Source organism: Schistocerca nitens, chromosome 1 (assembly GCF_023898315.1).
Source record: "Schistocerca nitens isolate TAMUIC-IGC-003100 chromosome 1, iqSchNite1.1, whole genome shotgun sequence".
Taxonomy (NCBI): domain Eukaryota; kingdom Metazoa; phylum Arthropoda; class Insecta; order Orthoptera; family Acrididae; genus Schistocerca; species Schistocerca nitens.
The window spans coordinates 544,959,400-544,966,188 of NC_064614.1; the positions used below are offsets into that span (position 1 = coordinate 544,959,400).

Here is a 6,789-nt window from a genome sequence, read left to right on the forward strand (position 1 = left end):
CGCCCGGTACTCACAGCTTTACTTCTGCCAGTACCTCGTCTCCTACCTTCCAAACTTTACAGAAGCTCTCCTGCGAACCATGCAGAACTAGCACTCCTGAAAGAAAGGATATTGCGGAGACATGGCTTAGCCACAGCCTGGGGGATGTTTCCAGAATGAGATTTTCACTCTGCAGCGGAGTGTGCGCTGATATGAAACTTCCTGGCAGATTAAAACTGTGTGCCCGACCGAGACTCGAACTCGGGACCTTTGCCTTTTGCGGGCAAGTGCTCTACCAACTGAGCTACCGAAGCACGACTCACGCCCGGTACTCACAGCTTTACTTCTGCCAGTACCTCGTCTCCTACCTTCCAAACTTTACAGAAGCTCTCCTGCGAACCATGCAGAACTAGCACTCCTGAAAGAAAGGATATTGCGGAGACATGGCTTAGCCACAGCCTGGGGGATGTTTCCAGAATGAGATTTTCACTCTGCAGCGGAGTGTGCGCTGATATGAAACTTCCTGGCAGATTAAAACTGTGTGCCCGACCGAGACTCGAACTCGGGACTTTTGCCTTTCGCGGGCAAGTGCTCTACCAACTGAGCTACCGAAGCACGACTCACGCCCGGTACTCACAGCTTTACTTCTGCCAGTACCTCGTCTCCTACCTTCCCAACTTTACAGAAGCTCTCCTGCGAACCATGCAGAACTAGCACTCCTGAAAGAAAGGATATTGCGGAGACATGGCTTAGCCACAGCCTGGGGGATGTTTCCAGAATGAGATTTTCACTCTGCAGCGGAGTGTGCGCTGATATGAAACTTCCTGGCAGATTAAAACTGTGTGCCCGACCGAGACTCGAACTCGGGACCTTTGTCTTTCGAGGGCAAGTGCTCTACCAACTGAGCTACCGAAGCACGACTCACGCCCGGTACTCACAGCTTTACTTCTGCCAGTACCTCGTCTCCTACCTTCCAAACTTTACAGAAGCTCTCCTGCGAACCATGCAGAACTGACACTCCTGAAAGAAAGGATATTGCGGAGACATGGCTTAGCCACAGCCTGGGGGATGTTTCCAGAATGAGATTTTCACTCTGCAGCGGAGTGTGCGCTGATATGAAACTTCCTGGCAGATTAAAACTGTGTGCCCGACCGAGACTCGAACTCGGGACTTTTGCCTTTCGCGGGCAAGTGCTCTACCAACTGAGCTACCGAAGCACGACTCACGCCCGGTACTCACAGCTTTACTTCTGCCAGTACCTCGTCTCCTACCTTCCAAACTTTACAGAAGCTCTCCTGCGAACCATGCAGAACTAGCACTCCTGAAAGAAAGGATATTGCGGAGACATGGCTTAGCCACAGCCTGGGGGATGTTTCCAGAATGAGATTTTCACTCTGCAGCGGAGTGTGCGCTGATATGAAACTTCCTGGCAGATTAAAACTGTGTGCCCGACCGAGACTCGAACTCGGGACCTTTGCCTTTCGCGGGCAAGTGCTCTACCAACTGAGCTACCGAAGCACGACTCACGCCCGGTAGTCACAGCTTTTCTTCTGCCAGTACCTCGTCTCCTACCTTCCCAACTTTACAGAAGCTCTCCTGCGAACCATGCAGAACTAGCACTCCTGAAAGAAAGGATATTGCGGAGACATGGCTTAGCCACAGCCTGGGGGATGTTTCCAGAATGAGATTTTCACTCTGCAGCGGAGTGTGCGCTGATATGAAACTTCCTGGCAGATTAAAACTGTGTGCCCGACCGAGACTCGAACTCGGGACCTTTGCCTTTCGCGGACAAGTGCTCTACCAACTGAGCTACCGAAGCACGACTCACGCCCGGTACTCACAGCTTTACTTCTGCCAGTACCTCGTCTCCTACCTTCCAACCGTTACAGAAGCTCTCCTGCGAACCATGCAGAACTAGCACTCCTGAAAGAAAGGATATTGCGGAGACATGGCTTAGCCACAGCCTGGGGGATGTTTCCAGAATGAGATTTTCACTCTGCAGCGGAGTGTGCGCTGATATGAAACTACCTGGCAGATTAAAACTGTGTGCCCGACCGAGACTCGAACTCGGGACCTTTGCCTTTCGCGGGCAAGTGCTCTACCAACTGAGCTACCGAAGCACGACTCACGCCCGGTACTCACAGCTTTACTTCTGCCAGTACCTCGTCTCCTATCTTCCAAACTTTACAGAAGCTCTCCTGTGAACCATGCAGAACTAGCACTCCTGAAAGAAAGGATATTGCGGAGACATGGCTTAGCCACAGCCTGGGGGATGTTTCCAGAATGAGATTTTCACTCTGCAGCGGAGTGTGCGCTGATATGAAACTTCCTGGCAGATTAAAACTGTGTGCCCGACCGAGACTCGAACTCGGGACCTTTGCCTTTCGCGGGCAAGTGCTCTACCAACTGAGCTACCGAAGCACGACTCACGCCCGGTACTCACAGCTTTACTTCTGCCAGTACCTCGTCTCCTACCTTCCAAACTTTACAGAAGCTCTCCTGCGAACCATGCAGAACTAGCACTCCTGAAAGAAAGGATATTGCGGAGACATGGCTTAGCCACAGCCTGGGGGATGTTTCCAGAATGAGATTTTCACTCTGCAGCGGAGTGTGCGCTGATATGAAACTTCCTGGCAGATTAAAACTGTGTGCCCGACCGAGACTCGAACTCGGGACCTTTGCCTTTCGCGGGCAAGTGCTCTACCAACTGAGATACCGAAGCACGACTCACGCCCGGTACTCACAGCTTTACTTCTGCCAGTACCTCGTCTCCTACCTTCCAAACTTTACAGAAGCTCTCCTGCGAACCATGCAGAACTAGCACTCCTGAAAGAAAGGATATTGCGGAGACATGGCTTAGCCACAGCCTGGGGGATGTTTCCAGAATGAGATTTTCACTCTGCAGCGGAGTGTGCGCTGATATGAAACTTCCTGGCAGATTAAAACTGTGTGCCCGACCGAGACTCGAACTCGGGACCTTTGCCTTTCGCGGGCAAGTGCTCTACCAACTGAGATACCGAAGCACGACTCACGCCCGGTACTCACAGCTTTACTTCTGCCAGTACCTCGTCTCCTACCTTCCAAACTTTACAGAAGCTCTCCTGCGAACCATGCAGAACTAGCACTCCTGAAAGAAAGGATATTGCGGAGACATGGCTTAGCCACAGCCTGGGGGATGTTTCCAGAATGAGATTTTCACTCTGCAGCGGAGTGTGCGCTGATATGAAACTTCCTGGCAGATTAAAACTGTGTGCCCGACCGAGACTCGAACTCGGGACCTTTGCCTTTCGCGGGCAAGTGCTCTACCAACTGAGCTACCGAAGCACGACTCACGCCCGGTACTCACAGCTTTACTTCTGCCAGTACCTCGTCTCCTACCTTCCAAACTTTACAGAAGCTCTCCTGCGAACCATGCAGAACTAGCACTCCTGAAAGAAAGGATATTGCGGAGACATGGCTTAGCCACAGCCTGGGGGATGTTTCCAGAATTAGATTTTCACTCTGCAGCGGAGTGTGCGCTGATATGAAACTTCCTGGCAGATTAAAACTGTGTGCCCGACCGAGACTCGAGCTCGGGACCTTTGCCTGTCACGGGCAAGTGCTCTACCAACTGAGCTACCGAAGCACGACTCACGCCCGGTACTCACAGCTTTACTTCTGCCAGTACCTCGTCTCCTACCTTCCAAACTTTACAGAAGCTCTCCTGCGAACCATGCAGAACTAGCACTCCTGAAAGAAAGGATATTGCGGAGACATGGCTTAGCCACAGCCTGGGGGATGTTTCCAGAATGAGATTTTCACTCTGCAGCGGAGTGTGCGCTGATATGAAACTTCCTGGCAGATTAAAACTGTGTGCCCGACCGAGACTCGAACTCGGGACCTTTGCCTTTCGCGGGCAAGTGCTCTACCAACTGAGATACCGAAGCACGACTCACGCCCGGTACTCACAGCTTTACTTCTGCCAGTACCTCGTCTCCTACCTTCCAAACTTTACAGAAGCTCTCCTGCGAACCATGCAGAACTAGCACTCCTGAAAGAAAGGATATTGCGGAGACATGGCTTAGCCACAGCCTGGGGGATGTTTCCAGAATGAGATTTTCACTCTGCAGCGGAGTGTGCGCTGATATGAAACTTCCTGGCAGATTAAAACTGTGTGCCCGACCGAGACTCGAACTCGGGACCTTTGCCTTTCGCGGGCAAGTGCTCTACCAACTGAGCTACCGAAGCACGACTCACGCCCGGTACTCACAGCTTTACTTCTGCCAGTACCTCGTCTCCTACCTTCCAAACTTTACAGAAGCTCTCCTGCGAACCATGCAGAACTAGCACTCCTGAAAGAAAGGATATTGCGGAGACATGGCTTAGCCACAGCCTGGGGGATGTTTCCAGAATTAGATTTTCACTCTGCAGCGGAGTGTGCGCTGATATGAAACTTCCTGGCAGATTAAAACTGTGTGCCCGACCGAGACTCGAGCTCGGGACCTTTGCCTGTCACGGGCAAGTGCTCTACCAACTGAGCTACCGAAGCACGACTCACGCCCGGTACTCACAGCTTTACTTCTGCCAGTACCTCGTCTCCTACCTTCCAAACTTTACAGAAGCTCTCCTGCGAACCATGCAGAACTAGCACTCCTGAAAGAAAGGATATTGCGGAGACATGGCTTAGCCACAGCCTGGGGGATGTTTCCAGAATGAGATTTTCACTCTGCAGCGGAGTGTGCGCTGATATGAAACTTCCTGGCAGATTAAAACTGTGTGCCCGACCGAGACTCGAACTCGGGACCTTTGCCTTTCGCGGGCAAGTGCTCTACCAACTGAGCTACCGAAGCACGACTCACGCCCGGTACTCACAGCTTTACTTCTGCCAGTACCTCGTCTCCTACCTTCCAAACTTTACAGAAGCTCTCCTGCGAACCATGCAGAACTAGCACTCCTGAAAGAAAGGATATTGCGGAGACATGGCTTAGCCACAGCCTGGGGGATGTTTCCAGAATGAGATTTTCACTCTGCAGCGGAGTGTGCGCTGATATGAAACTTCCTGGCAGATTAAAACTGTGTGCCCGACCGAGACTCGAACTCGGGACCTTTGCCTTTTGCGGGCAAGTGCTCTACCAACTGAGCTACCGAAGCACGACTCACGCCCGGTACTCACAGCTTTACTTCTGCCAGTACCTCGTCTCCTACCTTCCAAACTTTACAGAAGCTCTCCTGCGAACCATGCAGAACTAGCACTCCTGAAAGAAAGGATATTGCGGAGACATGGCTTAGCCACAGCCTGGGGGATGTTTCCAGAATGAGATTTTCACTCTGCAGCGGAGTGTGCGCTGATATGAAACTTCCTGGCAGATTAAAACTGTGTGCCCGACCGAGACTCGAACTCGGGACTTTTGCCTTTCGCGGGCAAGTGCTCTACCAACTGAGCTACCGAAGCACGACTCACGCCCGGTACTCACAGCTTTACTTCTGCCAGTACCTCGTCTCCTACCTTCCCAACTTTACAGAAGCTCTCCTGCGAACCATGCAGAACTAGCACTCCTGAAAGAAAGGATATTGCGGAGACATGGCTTAGCCACAGCCTGGGGGATGTTTCCAGAATGAGATTTTCACTCTGCAGCGGAGTGTGCGCTGATATGAAACTTCCTGGCAGATTAAAACTGTGTTCCCGACCGAGACTCGAACTCGGGACCTTTGTCTTTCGAGGGCAAGTGCTCTACCAACTGAGCTACCGAAGCACGACTCACGCCCGGTACTCACAGCTTTACTTCTGCCAGTACCTCGTCTCCTACCTTCCAAACTTTACAGAAGCTCTCCTGCGAACCATGCAGAACTGACACTCCTGAAAGAAAGGATATTGCGGAGACATGGCTTAGCCACAGCCTGGGGGATGTTTCCAGAATGAGATTTTCACTCTGCAGCGGAGTGTGCGCTGATATGAAACTTCCTGGCAGATTAAAACTGTGTGCCCGACCGAGACTCGAACTCGGGACCTTTGCCTTTCGCGGGCAAGTGCTCTACCAACTGAGCTACCGAAGCACGACTCACGCCCGGTACTCACAGCTTTACTTCTGCCAGTACCTCGTCTCCTACCTTCCAAACTTTACAGAAGCTCTCCTGCGAACCATGCAGAACTAGCACTCCTGAAAGAAAGGATATTGCGGAGACATGGCTTAGCCACAGCCTGGGGGATGTTTCCAGAATGAGATTTTCACTCTGCAGCGGAGTGTGCGCTGATATGAAACTTCCTGGCAGATTAAAACTGTGTGCCCGACCGAGACTCGAACTCGGGACCTTTGCCTTTCGCGGGCAAGTGCTCTACCAACTGAGCTACCGAAGCACGACTCACGCCCGGTACTCACAGCTTTACTTCTGCCAGTACCTCGTCTCCTACCTTCCAAACTTTACAGAAGCTCTCCTGCGAACCATGCAGAACTAGCACTCCTGAAAGAAAGGATATTGCGGAGACATGGCTTAGCCACAGCCTGGGGGATGTTTCCAGAATGAGATTTTCACTCTGCAGCGGAGTGTGCGCTGATATGAAACTTCCTGGCAGATTAAAACTGTGTGCCCGACCGAGACTCGAACTCGGGACTTTTGCCTTTCGCGGGCAAGTGCTCTACCAACTGAGCTACCGAAGCACGACTCACGCCCGGTACTCACAGCTTTACTTCTGCCAGTACCTCGTCTCCTACCTTCCAAACTTTACAGAAGCTCTCCTGCGAACCATGCAGAACTAGCACTCCTGAAAGAAAGGATATTGCGGAGACATGGCTTAGCCACAGCCTGGGTGATGTTTCCAGAATGAGATTTTCA

The 6,789-nt window shown here is 51.9% G+C and overlaps 4 non-coding genes across 4 annotated transcripts; all 4 read right to left on the bottom strand.

The window, feature by feature from the left end:
- Positions 1 to 219: 219 nt before the first annotated feature.
- Trnal-caa (transfer RNA leucine (anticodon CAA)) lies at positions 220 to 294 on the bottom strand. The gene has a single exon. It is a non-coding gene; the product is annotated as a tRNA-Leu (tRNA).
- A 527-nt stretch (positions 295 to 821) lies between these two features.
- On the bottom strand, positions 822 to 896 carry Trnas-cga (transfer RNA serine (anticodon CGA)). The gene has a single exon. It is a non-coding gene; the product is annotated as a tRNA-Ser (tRNA).
- Positions 897 to 5,035: 4,139 nt separating this feature from the next.
- On the bottom strand, positions 5,036 to 5,110 carry Trnal-caa (transfer RNA leucine (anticodon CAA)). The gene has a single exon. It is a non-coding gene; the product is annotated as a tRNA-Leu (tRNA).
- Positions 5,111 to 5,636: 526 nt separating this feature from the next.
- Positions 5,637 to 5,711, bottom strand: Trnas-cga (transfer RNA serine (anticodon CGA)). Its single transcript has one exon. It is a non-coding gene; the product is annotated as a tRNA-Ser (tRNA).
- Between the last annotated feature and the right edge of the window lie 1,078 nt (positions 5,712 to 6,789).